The sequence below is a fragment of the Marmota flaviventris genome, chromosome 10, assembly GCF_047511675.1.
Source record: "Marmota flaviventris isolate mMarFla1 chromosome 10, mMarFla1.hap1, whole genome shotgun sequence".
Classification (NCBI taxonomy): Eukaryota; Metazoa; Chordata; class Mammalia; order Rodentia; family Sciuridae; genus Marmota; species Marmota flaviventris.
In genome coordinates, this window is record NC_092507.1 from 122,904,969 (window position 1) to 122,916,479 (window position 11,511).

The following is an 11,511-nucleotide window of genomic DNA, read 5'->3' on the forward strand; positions in this document are numbered from 1 at the left end:
TTACGCACCCCTGGGTTCAATTCCTGGTACCAAAATTTTTTTTTTTTAAATGGGGGGATGTGGGCTGCGGATGTGGCTCAAGCGGTAGCGCGCTCGCCTGGCATGCATGCGGCCCGGGTTCGATCCTCAGCTCCACATACAAACAAAGATGTTGGGTCCACCGAAAAACTAAAAAATAAATATTAAAAAAAAAATGGGGGGATGTAACTCAGTAGTACAGTGTCCCTGGGTTCAATCCCCCATATCCCCACCCTGAAAAAGTATCTTTTTGCCTGCCACACCAGCAGCCTCAGGAATCAGTTACTTTTCATATCCTCTCTATTGAATTAAAGATTGATAATGATAAAAGCCGGGTGTGTTTTAGTGAAAGGCAACATAATATAGTGACTAAGAGCATGAACTCTCATGCCAAACTGCCTAGATTTTTAATCTGCCTTTTCCATTCAACTAGCAGGGTGTTCTTGGGCTAGGACAAGGAAATTGTAAAATATGGAAAATGATCATCTCTAACTCACAGAATTTTTGTGATGATGAAATGAGTTAATATATGTAAAGTACTTGAACAATGCCTAGCCAATGTCAGATTTATAAGAGTTTGCTACCACTGTTGTATCCATGAGATTGGAATTCAGATCCAAAATTCAGTCAATTGAGACAGAGTCTAGGGAGCTGAGGAAACATTGAAGTTGAATCTATTATGCTTGGAGTTGCATTTCTTCTACTGTTTTTCGTTGTATAAGTGTAGTTTTCCAGCTGCATTATGGATTAGATAGGTTTTTAAATTTCATTTTAATTTTTAAAAAATTTGTTCTAAGCCGGACGCGGTGGCGCATGCCTGTAATCTCAACTGCTCAGGAGGTTGAGACAGGAGAATTGGGAGTTCAAAGCCAGCCTCAGCAACAGCAAGGAGCTAAGCAACTCAGTGAGACCCTGTCTCTAAATAAAATACAAAAAAAGAGCTGGGGATGTGGCTCAGTGGTCAAGTGCCCCTGAGTTCAATCCCTAGTACCCATACATACATACATAAATAAATAAATAAATAAATAAATAAAATTTGTTTTGATTAGTTAAACATGACAGTAGAATGCATTTTGACACATTGTATACACATGAAGCACACCTTCTCCCTCTGGCTGAACATGGTGCTTAGATAGGCTTTTATTAGCATGTCTAACACACTAATCGCAACATTCTGATACCTCTGTAGGCCAGTGTATTCTGGTCCTAAAAAACCTCCTTACAATGTCTTTTAGAACACATTTTTACAAGTTGGAAACTATTGTATCAACAGGACCTAAAATACACTGAGTTAAAGAAAGGTATTACTGTTCCAGCATTTAAATTTCACAAATAAAATGAAGTTGTTGTCATTCATCTATAGCCTTAAAAGCACTTTAAGGACCTTCCTCTGCCTTTTGGTTTTGCTGATTTACTTACTAGGTTTGGTAAAATGTGAAAAGGAGAAATTATTTAGAGGAAAGTTGGTCTCTCCGGATGGGACGCTGTCCTCATGTGTTCCTGTTTCTAATGTCTGTGTCACAGTGCCCACCTTTCCATCACTTCCTTCCTCAATGATCTTGCCTTTCCAAGTTCCAGTTTCCTCATTCATAGACTAGTGATATCCCTGCTACCACTACCACTTCATAGGTCATTGTAAAGATCAAAAGAAATAATAATGTGTTTGAGAGAGCTTCAGTGACTTGTACTTTGCCTGGTACGGAAGATGCACAATATCTATTTGTAATTCATTAAAATATGTCCACTTTGGCACTTCCCATTTATATATCTACTGGAAGGTTCCTATTTGGAGGGAAAATAACATTTTGAGAGAAGAAAGCCAATTTAATATGGTTTCTAGAAAGCACTATCAATTTTTGCTGCAATTTCTTTTAAAAGAATACTGCCAAAGAGGTTCAACAGCCTTTATTAAATCCAAAAGAAATATACAATAGGGCTGGGGTTGTGGCTCAGTGGTACAGCGTTCACCTAGCATGCATGAGGCACTGGGTTTGATTCTCAGCACCATCTAAATATAAAATAAAGGATACTGTATCCACCCAAAACTAAAAAATAAATAAAAGAAAAAAGAAATATAAAACATATCCTTTAGACTAGGGATGTGGCTCAGTGGTACAGTGATTACTTAGCATGCATGAGGTTCAACCTCCAGCACTGTCATCAAACAAAGTAAACCAATAAAACCAAAAATATAACCTCTAAGTTCTTTCCTTTGCTTCTTGAATTAGCACCTTAGACCATTGATTTTTCAGCCATTCTTCTTTTCTAATATAATGCATTGAAAAATCTAAATTTCTTTCTAAGCACAGCTTCAGTTGTATTCCACACGTTTTGATGTTATATTTTTATTTTTGTTCAGTTCAAAATATTTTGTAACAATAATGTATATTTCAAAAAGCTAAAATAAATGATTTGTAATGTTTTCATCATGAAGAAATGACAAATGAGGAGACAGATATATTTATTCTGATTTAAACATGAATACAAGGGCTGGGGATGTGGCTCAAGCGGTAGTGCGCTCGCCTGGCATGTGTGGGTAGCTGGGTTCGATCCACAGCACCACATAAAATAAAATAAAGATGTTGTGTCCACCGAAAACTAAAAAATAAATATTAAAAAAAAAACATGAACACAAGATGTTCAAATATCAAAACACCATATGGTAACCCATAAATGCATAATTTTTATGCTTTTATGTTTTTAGCAATTTAAAAAATTTTTAAATGTTTTCTAATTGCCATTGTGATTTCTTCTCTGACCCATGGGTTATTAAGCAGTGTATCAATTTAATGGGAGATTTTCTAGTTATCATTTTGTTACTGGTACCCCAGGATAATCTCACTGTGGTCAGAGAGTACATACACTGAATAACTTTAATACTTAGTGGCCCAGCACATATGTAGACAATTTTGGTAAATATTTCATGTACCTTCAATAAATAAGTATTCCTTTGTTGTTGAGAATATACTTTATGTATCTCAATTAAGACAAGTCTGTTGCTGCATGCGGTGGTGCACGCCTATAATCCCAGGGACATGGGGGTCTGAGTCAGGAGAATTGCGAGTTCAAAGCCAGACTCAGTCATTTGCAAGACCCTAAGCAACTTAACAAGACCCTGTCTCAAAATAAAAAATAAAAAGTTCTGGGGTTATATCCAAGTGGTTAAGCACCCCTGGGTTTGATTCCCAGTACCAAAAAAAAAAAAGAAAGAAAGAAAAGAAAAAAAGTTTGCTAATTGTGTCCTTCAGATCTTCTGTTATCTTTTCTGGTTCACTCTACTTACTTGTTCCAATAACTATCAAAATAGGTATCTTGAAGCCTCTGACTATGATTGCAGATTTGTGTGTTTCTCCTTTCGGTTTTGTCAATCCTTGCTTTATATACACTGAGGGCTTCTTTTAAGGAACATACAGATTTTTTTTTTTTAAAGATAGAGTGAGAGAGGGAGGGAGAGAGAGAAAGAATTTTTAATATTTATTTTTTAGTTTTTGGCGGACACAACATCTTTGTTTGTATGTGGTGCTGAGGATCGAACCCTGGCCGCACGCAGGCCAGGCGAGCTTGCTACCGCTTGAGCCACATCCCCAGCCCAAGGAACATACAGATTTAAGATTCTAATCTCTTTATGGGGGTTTATTTTAGCATTATGAAAGTTCTCTTTTTCTTTAGTAATGCTTCTGATTTTAAAATCTACTTTGACTGATATTTGAATAACTATACCAGGTTTTTTATTTTTTAGTTGTAGATGGGCACAATAAATTTATTTTTATTAATGTGATGCTGAGGATCAAACCCAGTGCTTTACATGTGCTAGACAAGAGCTCTACCACTGAGCCCCAGCCCATATATACCAGGTTTTTGTTGCAGTTAGCATTTATATCTGATAGACCCAACCTGATTTTCTCTTAAAATTGGGAGCCATCTCGCCACAAAGCCATGAAAAGATAATTTTGGCTCTACTATAAATTACTGCAAATTCTGAACCTGCTTGGAATGCCTGCCCGGGCCTTGAACTCACCCATGCCTGGCTCTCTGACCAGATAGCAGCCCTCTCTCAAACTTTAGTGAGGCCTCATCAATCTTGGCCTTCCCTGGCCAGGTAACAACCCTCTCTGAGGCTCTAATGACCTTCATAAATTCTGATGTCGGGGCCAGCAAAAATGTAAACTACCATTAGTGTTATGCTTGTCAGAGTTCTGTTATCTGTAACCCCCCTTTGTGTAACTTTCTGGGCTGTAAAGCTGGGCTGCAAGAAATCTGTGGCTACTGTCTTGTTCCCGTGGTTTTGGGTGGGAGACACAGCCCGGCTGGTCGAAATAATAAGCTTACTTTAATTTGATTTTAATTGGAGTCAGTGGTCTTTTCTTGCATCCTGGTCTAACAATATCATCTTTTTACTTTCCTATTATTTTCAACCTTTCGGTGTTTTTCTGTTTTGTTTTTGGTACTAGAGATTTAATCCAGTGGCAATTTACCACTGAGCTACATATCCAGACATTTCTTCATTTTTTATTTTGAGACAGAGTCTAGTAAGTTGCTTAGGGCCTCGTTAACTTCGTGCAGCATTGAACTTGTGATCTTCCTATCTTAGCCTCCCAGGCCACTGGGATTACAGATGTGTGCCACCACACCTGGCATAGCTTATTGTATTTAAGATGTTTTTCTTGTATTTTGCTTTTGTTATTCAGTCTGACAATCTTGTCAAGTCTAGATTTATTTGGTGTCATTTTTTTAAGATTAAAAAAAAATTTAGTTGTTGATGTACCTTTATTTTTTATTTATTTATATGTGGTGCTGAGGATCGAACCCAGTGCCTCACACATGATAGGCAAGCGCTCTGCCACTAAGCCCCAACCCCAGCCCCTATTCGGTGTCATTATTGACCCACCTGTTTTATTTCTCCCTCTCTTTTATTGCCTTGTTTTAGAATAGTCATATATTTTTATTTCTTCATTTTCCTCCTCTGTCAGCCTGTTTTATATCCTGTCACTATTCTTCTAATAATTATCCTAAGGATCATAAATTTATCCTTGATTTATCAGAATCTGTTCATCAACTTTCCATCACTGTGACAAAACACCTGAGGTAAAGGAAGGAGGAGTTTATTTTGGCTCTCAGTTTTAGAGATTTCAGTTCATAATGGATCAGCTCCATTGCTTTGGGGCCTGTGGTGAGGCAGTAGTACATCACAAGGCAGAGGAAGCTCCTGGCCTCTTGGTGACCAGGAAGCAATGAGAGAGGAAGGGGAGTGGCCAGGGTCCAAGGGCGTGCCACACCACCCCATGAACTCACTTTCTCAGCAGGCCCCACCTCTTCAAGATTCCAACATTTCCCAACAACACAGCAGGCTGGTCAAGCCTTAAATACATGTGGACTTTTGAAAAACATTTATCCAAACTGTAGTAGAATCTAACATGCATCTTTATCTTTACCACATTCCCAATGATATTAGAAGTGTAGACCAATTTAGCTTCATGTACCCTTTCTCACTTTTTGTGACAGAAAAATAATTGGGGAAGGAGATAGACTTGGTAGTGTTAAGAGATAAACTTTCAGCTAAAGAGAGATCAAGGTTCCTGCAGATCCTTATGCCACCAACTCCTTCTGAGGCTATGCCTAGAATCGGTACTGTGCTAAATAATGCTTAAAAAGTGCATAAATAACAAAAAAAATCTTAAGTGTTTGTTTCCTACAATAAACTTTTTTTTTTTTTTTTGTGTGTGTGTGTGTGTGTGTGTGTGTGTGTGTAAGTGGTGGTACTTAGGCCTGTCTCACTTGTAAAGACAGAATGATGCACAGTGGAATGTGGATAAATGAGTGCCATGAATATTTCTATTTCAAATAAATCTCCCAAATGATAGCTCTTGCTCATAACCATCTATTCTTTTTTCAGATTTTATATATGACAGTGGAATGCATTACAATTCTTATTACATTTATAGAGTTGTTTTTTTTTTTAAATTTAGTTGTATGTGGACACAATACATTTATTTATTTATTTGCAGTGCTGAGCATCAAACCCAGTGCTCCTATGTGCTAGGCAAGCTCTCTACTACTAAGCCACAATCCCAACCCATAACCATTTATCTTAACAATAACTACATCATTAGAATCTTGTTCTGCAAAGAGAACACACCTAAGAGTACTTAACTGGAACCATAAAATCTTACCACCTCATGGAGATTTGTAATTATGTTCTGTTGCTGGTGTCTGCCACTGTTAAGCTGCCGTAGAGTCAGTATTTCTGAATTACTTAAGGTGTAGGCAAAGTAAGCCAAAGGGATTTTTTGCTCTAGGTCACATAACCAATAAGCAGCATAACCAAGACAAATGCAAAAGTTTTTAAGTGTTTACTCATGATGTGGCAACAGAAAAAACAATGGCAGTTAATATGCCTGCTGTGGTTTGAATATGAATAATGTCCCCCAAAGGTCCAAGTATTAAAGGCTTGGCTCTCCGGGAGGTGCCATTGGGAGGTAGTGGAGCACTTAGGAGTGGGACATAGTCCTTGAGTCATTGGGCTGTGCTCCTGAAAGGGATTATGGGACCTCACCCTTTCTTTCTCTGTTCCTGGTTCATGATGTGAACAGTTTGTTTCTATACATTCTCCCACCAAACTAATGGAGTTGCCCAATCTTGAAACTTGAGTTTTTAAAACCATGTGACCAACAAAACCTCTCATAAGTAGCCTGTGTCAAGCATTTCATTATAGGGACACAAAATTGACTAATGCAATTTCACTTTTTTTTTTTTTTCCATAAAAGGAAATTTATTTGCATTCTCCCTGCCTTCCATCAGTCAAACTTTGCAAACTTTGGTTTCTTTTAAACCCTATACATGAATTGGGTTTAATTCACATGTATATAAATGACATTAATTCACATGAATATCAAAATGAAATAAATGTCTCTTCTTCTCCCTCCTCCTCCTACCCCTCCTCCTCCTTCTTCTTGAAACAGGTCTCTCTCTATGTCGCTCAGGTTGGCCTCCAGCTGTTAGACTCAAGTGATCCTCCCACCTCTTCTTCTTAAGAGGCTGGGATTATAGGTGTGTGTGATCAAACCCATATTTTTCTATGTTTAATTATTGAATCCAAAGGTAGGAGGGAAAGAAGTGTCCTGTTCATTTTGGGACCAACTCAACTTTCAGGCTAAATTTATTATTCATTTATAACTTTAGAAACAAGCCTGGGAGGACATTTAAAGGGAAGTCGCTGCTCTGCATTCTATGAAGAACATCCCTGGGCAATAAAACTGCTCATTTCCGTCCCCACTTGGTACAGGATTTTCTGAAACAGCTAGAGGGATAATTTCATACACAGTTCTGTTTAGGCACTATCCAATAATGGAGGCTGAAGCCTTTTTTGCTTTGTGTGTGTGTGTGTGATTCTCAGAAAATGTTGCCCATTTACCACATTCATGCTCTGCACTAAGCATAGGTTTATAGGCTCTGCCAGGCAGAGAAATAATGTCAAGAAAAATACATGGTTCCTTGTAAAATCAGATGTCTGCAATTTTTATCTTAACGAAAAGAAATTGTTTTATGCTCATTTACTTATTAAGGAAGTTGAACCATTTATATTAGAGAGTACAAATACATATAAATGTATCAAGGCTAAAAACGCAAAAAAAATCAGCTGAAACATCAGATGTGTAAAAGAAGGACACAGAAGAGAATCTGAAGTTCTTGAGAGTTCCACAACTTCTTGAGTTTTTTTCTGTTCACAGCCTGAGAAAACCACCTTTTCCTTCTGAGACTCAGCCTTTTTTTTTTTTTTTTTTTCAAATTCAACACTCCTGTGTGTGTCATTACCGGGCCCATTTATTTGAGTACTATAATTTGTTTAGAACTTATGGAAGGTTCCCAGAATCTCTAAAAGACCAGAATTAGTCAGGCTTGGAAATTAGGTAACTAGGAACCCAAACCTTATCAAGTGGACTGGTTGTTCATCTTATGATGCCACTGAGCACACACGATATTGGGGACTAGATGCCAGATCTGCTGCTGGGAGATATCACCCCTGGGGACATTCCTGACCAACAGGAAGAATCCACATGGGTCTAGTTTTTCACATACCCGCTCCAAAAAACGATGCCAGGGTCTCGCACGTGCAAGGTAAGTGCTCTACCGCTGAGCCACAACCCCAGCCCATATATCCTCAGCCATTTTTACTTTTTATTTTGAAACAGTTCATCACTAAGTTATTCAGCTCACCTCAAACTTCCAATCCTCCTACCTCGGTCTCCCAAAGAGCTAGGATTCTGTGAAGAACCTGTGCCATGGCACGTGGCCACAATGATGTCTTAAAGGTGTGTCTTGTTAAGAAAGGTTGACCATGTCTGTGCCTTAACTGCAGTGAAAGTTTGGAGACAGAGTTTTGGCTTCAACTTGGAGAAGCAAAATTTATTATGTGGGAAATTCTGCAAACATAGGAAGATTATTTAAAAGATGCTAGGAGGACATAAGAAAATTAGAATAAATTAGAAATTAGAAAATATATATATATATATATATATATGTTATCTCAAGGTTTCATTGCTAAATAGTTTCCAAAAAGTTGAGAACATTACTCTTGTATAAATATACAATGAGCATGTCAAAGATTTTATTCAACTTATTAATTAATAAGGAGTCAGTGAGAGATTGAAACTGGTTTAAACAAGAATTTTAGTGATTTACATTCTCAGTAAAATCTACTAGACAAAATTGTTTGCATTGCTATAAACAGGAATCATGTGCCTAGTTGCAGTGTTTTACAATTTAATTCTACCCTATTGGAGTTGAATAGAATCAAACGACTCCCCCAAGTGTGCACTGAACAACTCCCAGCACTCCCCTAAAAGGATACCTAATAATCTGTTATGCCTATTTCTAAGTACTGAATAACTTTAAAAAAAAATATCTTTATTTATTTTTATGTGGTGCTGAGGATCGAACCCAGGGCCTCACACGTACATGGTGGGTGCCCTACCACTGAGCCCTAGCCTCAGCCCCTAATTTTTCTTAACATAATGTTAAGTGGAAAAAAAAAGAAAAAAGTATGTGTGTAATATGTTATTATTCATTTAAGAAAGGAGGAATATATATATATATATATACACACACACACACACACACACATTTTTTAAGTGGAAGGAAGAATTTTAAATGGTTATCAAAGGAGAAAGGGAAAAGTGAAGAGAGGATGGAAATACAGGCAAGACTTCTTTGAAAATACCTTATTTTGCTGATTTTTATTAAGATCTAAATAAATATTTCACATAATTATAAAATAAAGTTACTACTTGGCACAGTGGTGCATGCCTTGTAATCCCAGCGGCTAGGGAGCCTAAAGCAGGAGGATCGCAAGTTCGAGACCAGCCTCAGCAATTTATCAAGGCTCTAAGCAACTCACAGGAACCTGTCTTAAAATAAAACAATAAAAAAGCCTGGGGATATAGCTCAGTTGTTGAGCGCCCCTGGAACCAAAAAATTAAAAATAAAATAATAAAATAAAGTTACAAACATGTAAAAGAATCCCTAAAAATCAGAAATAAAAAGGAAACAAATAAACCTGTGTATAGAGGTGTGGCATAAATGTACAATAAACGATTCTGAGTGACTTTAAAGCATAATTATTGACTTACGTCCTTAATAGGATATGGCCTAAGTGAGGTTAAATATGTCTCCATTAGAATCTGAAAATTGTTCTCAGTAATAATCTTATTGGTGGCAGGTTTGTTGTTATTCTGAAATATAGGATAAATTGGGTGTTTTGTTGGTATTTTAGAGAACTGAAATTTTTACCACGTTTCAAAAGAGAGATAGCTGGGTGTTGTGGCTCACATCTGTAAGCCAATCAATTTGAGAGGTGGAGGCAGGAAGATCATAAATTCCAAACCAGTTTCAGCAATTTAGCAAGGCCCTGTGTAACTTAGTGAGAACCTATCTCAAATTAAAAAATAAAATGGGCTGGGAATGTAGCTCAGTGGCTAGCTGCCCTGGGTTCAGTCCCCAGTTCTGAAACAAAGAAAGAAAGAAAGAGGGGGGAGGGGAGGGGGGGAGAGAGAGGAAGAAAAGAATTTGTTGTCATCTGTTTTAGATCTGATAACACTATTGTGATTAAATTTAATGGTCTTGAGCTGGGGATGTGGCTCAAAGGGTAGCATGCATACATTCCGCTGGGTTCGATCCTCAGCACCACATACAAACAAAGATGTTGTGTCCACCGGAAAAATAAATAAATAAATAAATAAATACTAAAAATTCTCTCTCTCTCTCTCTCTCTTTTAAAAAAATTGATAGTCTTTATCTTTTAGAGGCTCTGGGATATAGCTCAGTTATAGAGCACATACCTATCATGTTTGAGGTTCTTATAAAAAGAAAGTCAACCTTTAGAGATGCATTCAAGAACATTCACATATGAAATGATATGGTGTCTAGGATTTATTTCAAAATAATCTGAATAAATAAATGAGAGTATAAATAAATAAAAATTTAAAAAGTGAGAGTATAAGTAAAGATTGGTCATTTATTTATAATTGTTGAAATAAAATAATGGTTTCATTGAGGTTCATTATGCTATTATCTCTACTTTTACATATGCTTACATTTTTCCATAATAAAATGTCTTTAAAAGAAAAATCTAGATGGCCACAAACATGAAAATGTCTACTACAAATGAGAAAATCCAACATTGTATTGTTAGTTGAGGAGCAGACTGAACAAATGGTAGCAGCAGGGTAGCCTGGACACTTGACCCTCACCCATCTGGTTCCTTATGGATTATTTGCCTCAAGGCTGAACCCTCAGCCCCACTCAAGGGTGCAATGGAAACCCACATCTGGCCCCGCCCAGTCTGCATGAAGGCAGAAGGTGACACCCTTAGCAACTGAACGCCAACAAGGCAGCCTGCAGACCCAGAGACCTCGTTAGATTTTGACTATAAAAACTGTCCTGCCTGGCCCCCCTGTCTTACTCTGGCTCTCTCTTGCTTTGCCCTCCCTCCCTCTCTCTCACCCTCTGTCTCACCCTCTCTCTCTCTTGCACTTTGCTCTCCGCTCTTCTCTCTCTCTCTCTCTCTCTCTCTCTCTCTGCTCTCCGCTCTTCTCTCTCTCTCTCTCTCTCTCTCTCTCTCTCTCTCTCTCCCTCTCTCCTTCTTCTCTTCTCGTTCTTCTCTCTTTCCCACGTTCTTTGTCTTTTCTCCTCTTTCTCACTGCTGCAGTACAGATCTCTGTCTGTTGTGGTCACTTTCCTTTCAGTAATTATGTTCAGACTCCCCAAACATGTAACTTGACAGAATTTTCCAGGGAAATTGATAACTGACTCAAAATTTCATGAGGAAGAGTTGACATAAACAAAATTAAAGGGTAAATTTGTACTGCTTTTCTTACTTTACTGAGTTTGTTTTATTGATCTCTTCTATTTGGGAGCTCTTCTTGATGGCTTTCTGTCCCACTCTGTCCCTAAGACAATAGGGAGCAGGGTAGAGGTAGTTGATCTTACAATATTTTA